This window comes from Eleutherodactylus coqui, chromosome 13, assembly GCF_035609145.1.
Source record: "Eleutherodactylus coqui strain aEleCoq1 chromosome 13, aEleCoq1.hap1, whole genome shotgun sequence".
NCBI classification, from domain to species: domain Eukaryota; kingdom Metazoa; phylum Chordata; class Amphibia; order Anura; family Eleutherodactylidae; genus Eleutherodactylus; species Eleutherodactylus coqui.
This window is the reverse complement of record NC_089849.1, coordinates 122,467,166-122,479,495: the sequence shown is the minus strand read 5'-3', so window position 1 is coordinate 122,479,495 and position 12,330 is coordinate 122,467,166. Positions and strand designations below refer to the sequence as shown.

The window sequence follows — 12,330 nt, the reverse complement described above, 5'->3', positions numbered from 1 at the left end:
GGCTCGTTCACACAAGCGTATTTGCGTACATAATATGCATTGAATAGAAGCCATTGATTTCACTGAGTTCATTCACATGATGGATATTGTCACACAGCAGGACCTATATTGTTGCATACGACGAACCCCAATAGGCCACTGAAGTGAATGGGCCGCGCAAATACAGGGTGAATGTGCAGGAAACCTGTGTATTCACTGCATATTTGCGCACCATTTCAGTGGTCCCATCTGCGATCTTTTTCGCGTACCCAAATATGCAGGCATTAGCGATTTTTTTGATTGCGCAAATACACAGCGTATTTGTGCGACCGAAATACGATTATGCCCGTGTAAACAAGCCCTAATACTGACCCTCACAGTGGCCCCAGAAGCCACCATTAACCCCCCCCCCAGCAGCCACCATTAACCCCCCCCCAGCAGCCACCATTAACCCCCCCCAGCAGCCACCACTAACCCCCCCCCCCCCAGCAGCCACCATTAACCCCCCCCAGCAGCCACCATTAACCCCCCCCAGCAGACACCATTAACCCCCCCCAGCAGACACCATTAACCCCCCCCCCAGCAGACACCATTAACCCCCCCCCCAGCAGACACCATTAACCCCCCCCCAGCAGACACCATTAACCCCCCCCCCAGCAGACACCATTAACCCCCCCCCAGCAGACACCATTAACCCCCCCCCCAGCAGACACCATTAACCCCCCCCCCAGCAGACACCATTAACCCCCCCCCCAGCAGACACCATTAACCCCCCCCCCAGCAGACACCATTAACCCCCCCAGCAGACACCATTAACCCCCCCAGCAGACACCATTAACCCCCCCCAGCAGACACCATTAACCCCTCTTACCCCCTCAGTAGACACCATTAATCCCCCTAACCTACATCCTCCTTGCTGTCTGCCCTGCTCCCCCTCCGCTGGCATATTAACATTTTCCACATCACTTCTGCCCTATTCAGCAGTTCCAGCAACCTGATTGGTTGTTTGGGTTGGCTGATTCACCAAACAACCAATCAGGTTGCTGGAACTGCTGAATAGGGCAGAAGTGTTGTGGAAAATGTTAATATGCCAGCGGGGAGCTGCAGCACCCCAGCTGGTAATCGCTTAGTGGTGAGCGGCGTCTGCACGCCGCGGGCCACATAATATGAGGCAGCGGGCCTTGTGTTTGCACATGTGACTTAGACCCACAGACACACACTCTTACAGTAGGTACACAGAAAACACAACCAGGACACACTAGATACACAGAAGGCAGTCCTTTATAAGGGAGCGACTGCCTGTTTACTCGGCCGATCACCGTAAGTTTTATGCATGCAGGAACGGAACAACGACCAAAACCAAACTACATTGGTCGTTCAGTCGGAGCAGCATTTACATTGAAGGGTAATCCTTCAGCTTCTCGATGCGTGCCGGAATCCAGCCGACTGGTAAAACATCGAAAAGGATGTGAAAAGAACTGGTATGGAGGCGCAACACTCTAAGCTACTAGAAGATGTAGATCAAAGTCCAATGTGTGATGGTGAAAGCACTTCTTTTTAATTATTTTTTCAGAAATTAAAAACCAGCAATGGAATACGCGTTTCGGGGAAGAACCCCTTCGTCAGTTCGGCTGGATAGGACAACAGGATGCCTAGGGGTGACACGATTCCAAAGATGTATAGGATGTGTCGGAGGTCCTGTGTGCAGGAGGACAGGGGAGAAAAAGGTTAAAGCACTTTTTTCTCCCCTGTCCTCCTGCACACAGGACCTCCGACACATCCTATACATCTTTGGAATCGTGTCACCCCTAGGCATCCTGTTGTCCTATCCAGCCGAACTGACGAAGGGGTTCTTCCCCGAAACGCGTATTCCATTGCTGGTTTTTAATTTCTGAAATAATAATAAAAAAGAAGTGCTTTCACCATCACACATTGGACTTTGATCTACATCTTCTAGTAGCTTAGAGTGTTGCGCCTCCATACCAGTTCTTTTCACATCCTTTTCGCTACACTTACGCCCACACTGGTGGAGTGTCATCTGGTTGGCAGCACCTCCACCATTCAAAATACTTCATCATTGGAAACACTTTGTACTCCATAAATATTCTACCCCCTCACTGGGTCTTGCTCCACCCTCCTTTTTCATTTCTTTTACTCAGACTGGTAAAACATGGCTGACTTACGGGGGAGCTGCCGGGGCTCTGGACATGCTCCCTCGCTGCTGCAGAGCGGTCCGTCTAACACGTAGTGTACGGACAGTGATGTTCTCTGCTGGACCTGCAATAACAGGACTTTAGGCAAGGCGGTGTCTGCTAAAATAGGAGAAGCCGCACACACAATGGTGTCACAGGAAACCCTCACAGCATTGTCACACCTCCATGGCTGGTCGTCAGAGTTTTGCCAATATAACATGTATGGGACCATCTGGGACGCCAACTTCCACAGCCCAAGATTTTGCACAATCTAGAGGTTCAGTTACATCAAATGTGGACTGATATGCTGCAGAATACCATAGAGAACCCGTATACCTCCATGCCCGCCTGTATCACATCTTTTATCCAAGCAAGAGGCGGTACAACAGGGTACTAAAGCCTCCATATTCACCTGTATTACATCTTGTATCCAAGCTAGAGGTAGTACAACAGGGTACTAGAGCCTCCATACCCACCCATATTACATCTTGTATCCAAGCTAGAGGTGGTACAACAAGTTAGTAGAGCTCCATGCCTGCCCGTATCACATCTTGTATCCAAGCTACAGCCAGTACAACAGGGTGCTAGAACCTCCATGCCCGTCCCTATCACATCTTGTATCCAAGCTAGAGGCAGTACAATGGGGTACTGGAGCCTTCATGCCTGTCTGTATCACAGCTTGTATGCAAGCTAGAGGTGGTACAACAGAGTACTAGAGCCTCCATGCCCACCCATATCACATCTTGTATCCAAGCTAGAGGCAGTACAACAGGATACTAGAGCTCCATGCCCCCTGTATCACATCTTGTATCCAAGCTAGAGGCAGTACAACAGGGCACTAGAGCCTCCATGCCCCCCGTATCACATCTTCTATCCAAGCTAGAGGGGGTACAACAGGGTACTAGAGCCTCCATGCCTGCAGTACAATGGGGTACTAGAGCCTCCCTGCGTGCAGTACAATGAGGTACTAGAGCCTCCCTGCCTGCAGTACAATGGGGTACTAGAGCCTCCCTGCCTGCAGTACAATGGGGTACTAGAGCCTCCCTGCCTGCAGTACAATGGGGTACTAGAGCCTCCCTGCCTGCAGTACAATGGGGTACTAGAGCCTCCCTGCCTGCAGTACAATGGGGTATTAGAGCCTCTCTGCCTGCAGTACAATGGGGTACTAGAGCCTCTCTGCCTGCAGTACAATGGGGTACTAGAGCCTCTCTGCCTGCAGTACAATGGGGTACTAGAGCCTCCCTGCCTGCAGTACAATGGGGTACTAGAGCCTCCCTGCCTGCAGTACAATGGGGTATTAGAGCCTCTCTGCCTGCAGTACAATGGGGTACTAGAGCCTCTCTGCCTGCAGTACAATGGGGTACTAGAGCCTCCCTGCCTGCAGTACAATGGGGTACTAGAGCCTCCCTGCCTGCAGTACAATGGGGTACTAGAGCCTCCCTGCCTGCAGTACAATGGGGTACTAGAGCCTCCCTGCCTGCAGTACAATGGGGTACTAGAGCCTCCCTGCCTGCAGTACAGCAGGGTACTAGAGCCTCCCTGCCTGCAGTACAATGGGGTACTAGAGCCTCTCTGCCTGCAGTACAATGGGGTACTAGAGCCTCCCTGCCTGCAGTACAATGGGGTACTAGAGCCTCCCTGCCTGCAGTACAATGGGGTACTAGAGCCTCCCTGCCTGCAGTACAATGGGGTACTAGAGCCTCCCTGCCTGCAGTACAATGGGGTACTAGAGCCTCCTTTTGAAGTGTTCAGTTTGCTGCAATAAATTATATTCCATTGAAAAACAAATTGAAATCTTTTAGGGTGGAAGAATAAAACAGCAATAATGTGTTTGATAAGTGTTCACACCCTCTTATATTCAGGGACGTGGTTGTATTCAGAATTAGACAATCACATGTAACCTCCTGATAGATAGCAGTCAGCACCCCGCTGCCATTATTTACAGGGATTCTGGGTTCCCCCATTAAGCTCGGCTCTTCTAGGAGGATTTTTCTGACATTTTCTTAGTTGGTCGGTAAAGATCTTACAGCCTATCAAAGGGGTCTGATTGTTGGAAGATATCAGTCAGGAGAAGGGAGCCAAGACATCTCCAAGGCATTACATATACCATGGGGCACAGTGAGGATGTCAACAAGAAGGGGGCCAAGCCATCTCCAAGGCATTACATATACCATGGTCCACAGTGAAGAACGTCAGCAGGAATGGGACCAAGACATCTCCAAGGCATTACATATACCATGAGGCACAGTGAAGAACATCAGCAGCAAGGGGGCCAAGACATCTCCAAGGCATTACATATACCATGGGGCATAGTGAAGAACGTCAGCAACAAGGGGGCCAAGATATCTCCAAGGCATTACATATACCATGGGGCACAGTGATGATGTCAGCAAGAAGGGGGCCAAGACATCCCCGAGACATTACATATACCATGGGGCACAGTGATGAACGTCAGCAAGAAGGGGGCCAAGACACATCCAAGGCATTACATATACCATGGGGCACAGTGAAGAAATTCAGCAAGAAGGGGGCTAACACATCTCCAAGGCATTACATATACCATGGGGCACAGTGAAGAGAGTCAGCAACAAGGGGGCCAAGACATCTCCAAGGCATTACATATACCATGGGGCAGAGTGAGGTTGTCAGCAAAAAGGGGGCCAAGACATCTCCAAGGCATTACATATACCATGGGGCACAGTGATGAACGTCAGCAAGAAGGGGGCCAAGACATCTCCGAGGCATTGCATATACCATGGGTGACAGTGAAGAACGTCAGCAAGAAGGGGGCCAAGACATCACCAAGGCATTACATATACCATGGGGCACAGTGAAGAACTTCAGCAAGAAGGGGCCAAGACATCTCCAAGGCATTACATATACCATGGGGCACAGTAAAGAACGTCATCAAGAAGGTGGCCAAGATATCTCCAAGGCATTACATATACCATGGGGCACAGTGAAGAACATCAGCAAGAAGGGGGCCAAGATATCTCCAAAGCATTACATATACTATGGGGCACAGTGAAGAACTTCAGCAAGAAGGGGACCAAGACATCTCCAAGACATTACATATACCATGGGGCACAGTGAAGAACTTCAGCAAGAAGGGGGTCAAGACATCTCCAAGGCATTACATATATAATGGGGCACAGTAAAAAACGTCAGCAAGAAGGTGGCCAAGATATCTCCAAGGCATTACATATACCATGGGGCACAGTGAAGAACATCAGCAAGAAGGGGGCCAAGATATCTCCAAGGCATTACATATACCATGGGGCACAGTGAAGAACATCAGCAAGAAGGGGGCCAAGATATCTCCAAAGCATTACATATACCATGGGGCACAGTGAAGAACTTCAGCAAGAAGGGGACCAAGACATCTCCAAGACATTACATATACCATGGGGCACAGTGAAGAACTTTAGCAAGAAGGGTTCTAAGACATCTCCGTGGCATTACATATACCATGGGGCACAGTGAAGAACTTCAGCAAGAAGAGGGCCAACACATCTCCAAGGCATTACATATACCATGGGGCACAGTGATGAACGTCAGCAAGAAGGGGGCCAAGACATCTCCGAGGCATTGCATATACCATGGGGGACAGTGAAGAACTTCAGCAAGAAGGGGCCAAGACATCTCCAAGGCATTACATATACCATGGGGCACAGTAAAGAACGTCATCAAGAAGGTGGCCAAGATATCTCCAAGGCATTACATATACCATGGGGCACAGTGAAGAACATCAGCAAGAAGGGGGCCAAGATATCTCCAAAGCATTACATGTACTATGGGGCACAGTGAAGAACTTCAGCAAGAAGGGGACCAAGACATTACAAATACCAAGGGGCACAGTGAAGAACTTCAGCAAGAAGGGGGTCAAGACATCTCCAAGGCATTACATATATAATGGGGCACAGTAAAGAACGTCAGCAAGAAGGTGGCCAAGATATCTCCAAGGCATTACATATACCATGGGGCACAGTGAAGAACATCAGCAAGAAGGGGGCCAAGATATCTCCAAGGCATTACATATACCATGGGGCACAGTGAAGAACATCAGCAAGAAGGGGGCCAAGATATCTCCAAAGCATTACATATACCATGGGGCACAGTGAAGAACTTCAGCAAGAAGGGGACCAAGACATCTCCAAGACATTACATATACCATGGGGCACAGTGAAGAACTTTAGCAAGAAGGGTTCTAAGACATCTCTGTGGCATTACATATACCATGGGGCACAGTGAAGAACTTCAGCAAGAAGGGGGCCAAGACATCTCCAAGACATTACATATATCATGGAGCACAATGAAGAACGTCAGCAAGAAGGGGACCAAGACATTTCCAAGGCATTAAATATACCATGAATCACAGGGAAGACAGTCAGCAAGACAGGGATTAATAGCTCGACAGAGACATGACTAAGAACTGGACGGCCCTCAAACATGGATGAAAAAAATAGAAGAACATTGGTTCTGGCGGCTGCCAAGAGGCCAGCATTAAAGGAGCTGCAGAAGGATTTGGCAAGTACTTGTTTTGCAATCATGTGACAACCATCTTCTGTATTCTTCACATGTCTGGGCTGAAGAGGAAGGGAGCTTAGCAGAAGCGTTTTCTAATAAGAGCATTCAATCCCAGCTACATTTTACCAAAACGCCTCCATCACATCTGCCAGAAGTCTGTGGGAGAACGCATTATTAATGATATGACCACAGGGGAACTTTTTGTCAATAATTTCAAAATGTATGTGAGCACTGGTACTAAAAAAGGACAGAGATCTCTCTCATCATCTATTATACCCAGGACTGTAACAAGGGGGCGCTTTCTACATCTAGAGGAAAGAAGGTTTCTACACAACATAGAAGGGTATTCTTTACTGTAAAAGCAGTGAGACTATGGAACTCTATCCTCTGGACATGGTGATGGTGATATGACATAAGAGGTTCTGGACGTCTTTCTTGAGTGTTACAATATTACATGTTATATCACTGATTACTCAGAAGGGTCGGGGATTTAGGGATTATGCCGAGTGCTAGATTGGAGTCGGGAAGGAATTTTTGTTTCCCCTTAAATTCTATCTCATTGGGTTTTTTTTGCCCTCCTCTGGATCAACATTGGGGGGGGGGGGGGGGGTAATAGGCTGAACTGGATGTACATTGGGATTTTCAGCCTAACATAATGTAAAAGTCAACACTACCATCACCAGAAGACCACCAGACCCGCAGTGACGATGGTAGGGGCAGTATTATGTGGGTGGCTGTTCTGCTGCTGGGACTGGGGCTTTAGTCAAGTTGGAGGGAAGTATGCACAGTTCCAAGTATCGGTCCATGTTGACCCAAAACCTTCAGGTCTCTGCTGAAAAGATGAAGAGGAATTTCACCTTTCAGCACAACAATGACCCAAGGCAGCCATCCAAATCATCAAGAGAATGATCTTCTGGTGAAGCCAGTTTTACAATGGCGCAGACCTGAACCCCATAGAAGATCTGTGGGTGACCTAAGGAGGGCGCTGCACACAAGATGCAATCTGACAGATTTGGAACGCTTTTGCAAGGAAGAGTGGGCGAAGATTTCCAAGTCAAGATTTGCCAGGCTGATAGACACCGACCCCAAAACACTGAATGCTGTCATAAAGCCAAAGGGTACATCGACAAAGTATTAGTTTTAGGGTGTGCAGATTTATGCAATCACATTATTTTAGGTTTTTTTTGTTAATTTCCATCGTAAAAGATTTCAGTCTGTTTTTCAATGATATTGTACAGATAAGAGTCACATTAAAAGGTGGAAATCTGAAATAATTTGTCGTTGTTGGATATCTTTACAACAACTTGGCTCTGCACAGGGGTGTGTGGACTGCTTATATCCTCTGTATTACTGCCTTATAAAGTTTTATATAATTCCGACAACTCCTTCTGGGTGCTTGATGTTTTTGGCAATGAGTGTTTTTTGTACCTTCTTGGCTACTGACGCCCTCTTTTTGTGCCCCCTGCTAATTGCATATGTTCATGGGCGGATTTGATTTGCAGGATCTGCAATTCAAGCCACCCCCAGGAAAGCATGGGCATCCACACCTGAATTAAAGCATGCAGACAAGTGAAAAAAAGCAAGTTTACTATGCAAAAAAAAATGATTTGAGAGAAGCAGCACTCTGTTGTGGACTCTGAGCGGAGCGTGGCATCTCCAGCGAGAGGCTGATACATTTACCCTGGTTGAACCTGGGACAAGTTGGCAGCATTTGTCAGATTCCCTATATATATAAAGCAATGATGGTGTTGATGATATTGATGCCAACCGTAGTGTCCAGCTGAACATGCAGGCATAATTAGTCGGTGACTTGCAACTCTCTGGCTTCTCTCCCAAAGGCTTATGAGGGACAAGATGCAAGCTGTTTTCTTCAGTACCTACCGTACAACTATTGTAAAGTGGTACCAGAAGTGGTCACCCTGGGAGGATGACTGCTGCAGGGGGGGGGGGGGGGGGGGGTTGCAGCCTGGTCATTGCAGCGAATCCGTTTTCTCCCCACTAGTATAACTCACATGGTGCCCAACAACAGGGCTAGCAGAAGCCGTAGCATAGTGAGAGGATGACCATCTAGGATGTAGCACTGACACATATGATCGCAGGGAGCAGGGGGGATTGCACACATAACATAGTAACATAGTATGTTAGGCTGAATGAAGACAATGTCCATCTATTTCAGCCTGTTTTAACCCCTAGTTGATGCAGAGGAAGGCAAAAAACCCAAAAGGCAGAAGCCAATTAGCCCATTTGGGGGAAAATTCCTTCCCGACTCCATAATGACAGTCAGAATAATCCCTGGGTCAACCACTTATAGTTCCTACCTAAATATAAAATCCGAAACTACAAACCCGCTGGTCAGCTAATGTCTATATCCTGTAATATCCTTCCGCTCGAGAAAGACGACTCGTCCCCTCTTAAACTCCTGTATGGATTTTGCCATCACCACGCCCTCAGGCAGAGAGTTCCACAGTCTCACTGCTCTTACAGTAAAGAACCCCTTTCTGTGTTGATGATGAAACCTGCTTTCTTCTAGACGTAGCGGATACCCTCTTGTTACCATCGCAGTCCTGGGTATAAACAGATCATGGAGAGATCCTTGTATTGTCCCCTCATGTATTTATACATAGTTATTTGATCGCCCCTTAGCCGTCTTTTTTCCGGGGTGAATAATCCCAGTTTTGGTGCCTCTCTGGGTATTCCAGTCCTCCCATTCCATGTATTAGTTTAGTCGCTCTTCTTTGAACCCCCTCCAGCACTGTGACATCTTTCCTGAGTACCTGTGTCCAGAACTGTACACAGTATTCCACGTGAGGCCTGACAAGTGCCTTATATAGTAGGAGGATAATGTTCTTGTCCTTCGCCCCTATACCTCTTTTAATGCACCCCAAGACTCTATTAGCTTTTGCAGCAGCTGACTGGCATTGGTTACTCCAGTTTAGTCTACAGTCCACTAGTACACCCAGGTCTCTTTCCATATCACTTTTCCCCAGCAGTACCCCATTTAGTGTATATTGGTGACATCTGTTTCTCCTGCCCATGTGCAGAACCTTACATTTATCCACATTAAACTTCATTTGCCATTATTCCCCCCAAGCCCCCGGCTTATCTCGGTCCGTTTGTAGCCGTACATTGTTCTCCGTTGTATTAATTATACTGTATAATTTTGTCATCTGCAAATATTGATATTTTACTGTGCAGTCCCTCTATCAGGTCATTGATAAATATGTTGAACAGAATGGGGCCTAATACTAAACCCTGTGGCCCCCACTAGCACCGGTGGCCCAATCAGAGTATGCACCATTTATTACCATCCTCTGCTTTCTATCTCTGACCCAGTTCCTTACCCAGATACACACGTTTTCACCCTGTCCGAGCTGCCTCATTTTGTATATCAGCCTATTATGTGGCACGGTGTCAAATGCTTTAGAGAAGTCCAGATATACGAGATCAATAGACTCTCCCAGGTCCAGCCTAAAACTTACTTCATCGTAGAAGCTGATCAAGGTGGTCTGACACGATCGACCCCTCATGAACCCATGCTGGTGAGGGGTTTTACTGTTATTCTCCTTGAGGTTTTCCAGGATGGCGTCTCTCGGAAACCCTTCGAATATTTTTCCTATTGAAGTGAGACTTACCGGCCTGTAGTTACCAGGCTCACTTTTAGACCCCTTTTTGTATATTGAAACCACATTGGCAATGTGCCAATCCAGTCGTACAACCCCAGTCTCTATAGTGTCCATAAATATAAGAAATAGCGGTCTAGCTATCACGTCTCTTAGTTCCCTTAGAACCCTTGGGTGTATTCCATCTGGGCCCGGCGATTTATCGATTTTAATCCTCTTTAACCGTCTCTGCACTTCCTCCTGTGTTAGGCATGCAATATGTAGCTGGGGGTTCGTTTTATTCCCTGCATCTCGTGTTGTCAGTAAAAAAAATTCTGCGCTCCTGGATTGTACAGCAGTAGCCAGATGTATTTATCCAAGGATTAACTTTAAAAAACAGCACTTACTCAGGAGGAGGGGGGTATGACCAGCAGAAGCCCCTCCTAGAAGTGTCGACTCCTATGTCATGAATGAACATCCACATCCAGAATAATCCCAGCACGGATGAAAAAGCAGGACCTTTATTCCAATGAATGAAAACGGACGACAAATGGCAACGCGTTTCTGTGCTCAAAAGGCACCTTCCTCAAGCCAATAATAACAAACACCACAGAAATATATAATAAAAAATACATAACATTTCCATGGTTAGCATCCTCCAGTGCCATTGTAGCAGGCTGAGCCAAGTGTGTTCTGATGCCACGTCATCGCGGCGATCATGTCACGGGTTCCACATGATGCTCAGTGCATGTGTCAAAGGGATAGGAGAACAGAGGGGTCATAAGGTAATCTACCAAGAAGGAGGTACAACGGGATCTTATGTTAAAGGGGTTGTCCCGCGAAAGCATGTGGGTCTATACACTTCTGTATGGCCATATTAATGCACTTTGTAATGTACATTGTGCATTAATTATGAGCCATACAGAAGTTATTCACTTACCTGCTCCGTTGCTGGCGTCCTCGTCTCCATGGTGCCGTCTAATTTTCAGCGTCTAATCGCCGGATTAGACGCGCTTGCGCAGTCTGGTCTTCTTCTTTTCTGAATGGGGCCGCTCGTGCCGGAGAGCGGCTCCGTGTAGCTCCGCCCCGTCACGTGCCGATTCCAGCCAATCAGGAGGCTGGAATCGGCAATGGACCGCACAGAAGACCTGCGGTTCACCGAGGGAGAAGATCCCGGCGGCCATCTTCACCAGGTAAGTAAGAAGTCACCGGAGCGCGGGGATTCAGGTAAGCACTGTCCGGTTTTCTTTTTTAACCAGTGCATCGGGTTTGTCTCGCGCCGAACGGGGGGGCTGTTGAAAAAAAAACAAAAACGTTTCGGCGCAGGACAACCCCTTTAAATAAAATGCCCAAATAAGAAATGTATAGAAGAACATTCAAAGTTTTAGGCAAAAGATGGAAACACTTGTTCACCGTCTGTTCCCAATAGATTACATTAGCAATATAAAATTCATTATTCGATAAAAATCCAGTGCATAAATATTGTATAAGATATCAGGTACAAAATCTGTAAATCTATAGAAGATCTATTAATACATATACACAATCAAAATGTGATCTAGTATAGGTACAAAGGGCTGGGATCATGCTAGACGGCGAACAGCAGGTGAAAGGGCAGGAGGGAGCAGGGGAAGAATCGGTGCACGGAGGTCATAACGAAGAGTTCATATAAAACAGAGGGCCAAGAAAAGAAAAAAAGCAACACATGTAAATAAATAGGATATAAGATGTTTCTGCACTCAAAAGTTTTTTTTCTAAGACCTCATTCAAACCATGGGGAACCAGTGTTTTTATTTTGAATATCCAAAGCATCTCCCTCTTTCTGAGCAATGAGAAGAGGCCTGGTTTAACTTTCTCTAATGGTGTAACAAAACCCTTAGTTATCTGGCAGATAGGCTCACCCCGGAGGCCTAACAATGACTGGGAATTGAAAGCCGAGCCAGAATCCCCCAAAAACAGCAGTCGGTGGATGGATCTGGCTTGGTTTTCATTCCCCTGTCATTGTTACAAGGCTTGTATAAAGAGTCTAACAT

The 12,330-nt window shown here is 47.1% G+C and overlaps 1 protein-coding gene across 3 annotated transcripts in view; it reads left to right on the top strand.

The window, feature by feature from the left end:
- The window catches only part of LOC136588078 (oocyte zinc finger protein XlCOF6-like), a 43,516-nt gene that overhangs the window by 13,351 nt on the left and 17,835 nt on the right, over positions 1-12,330 (top strand). The gene's annotated exons all lie outside the window — the stretch shown is intronic.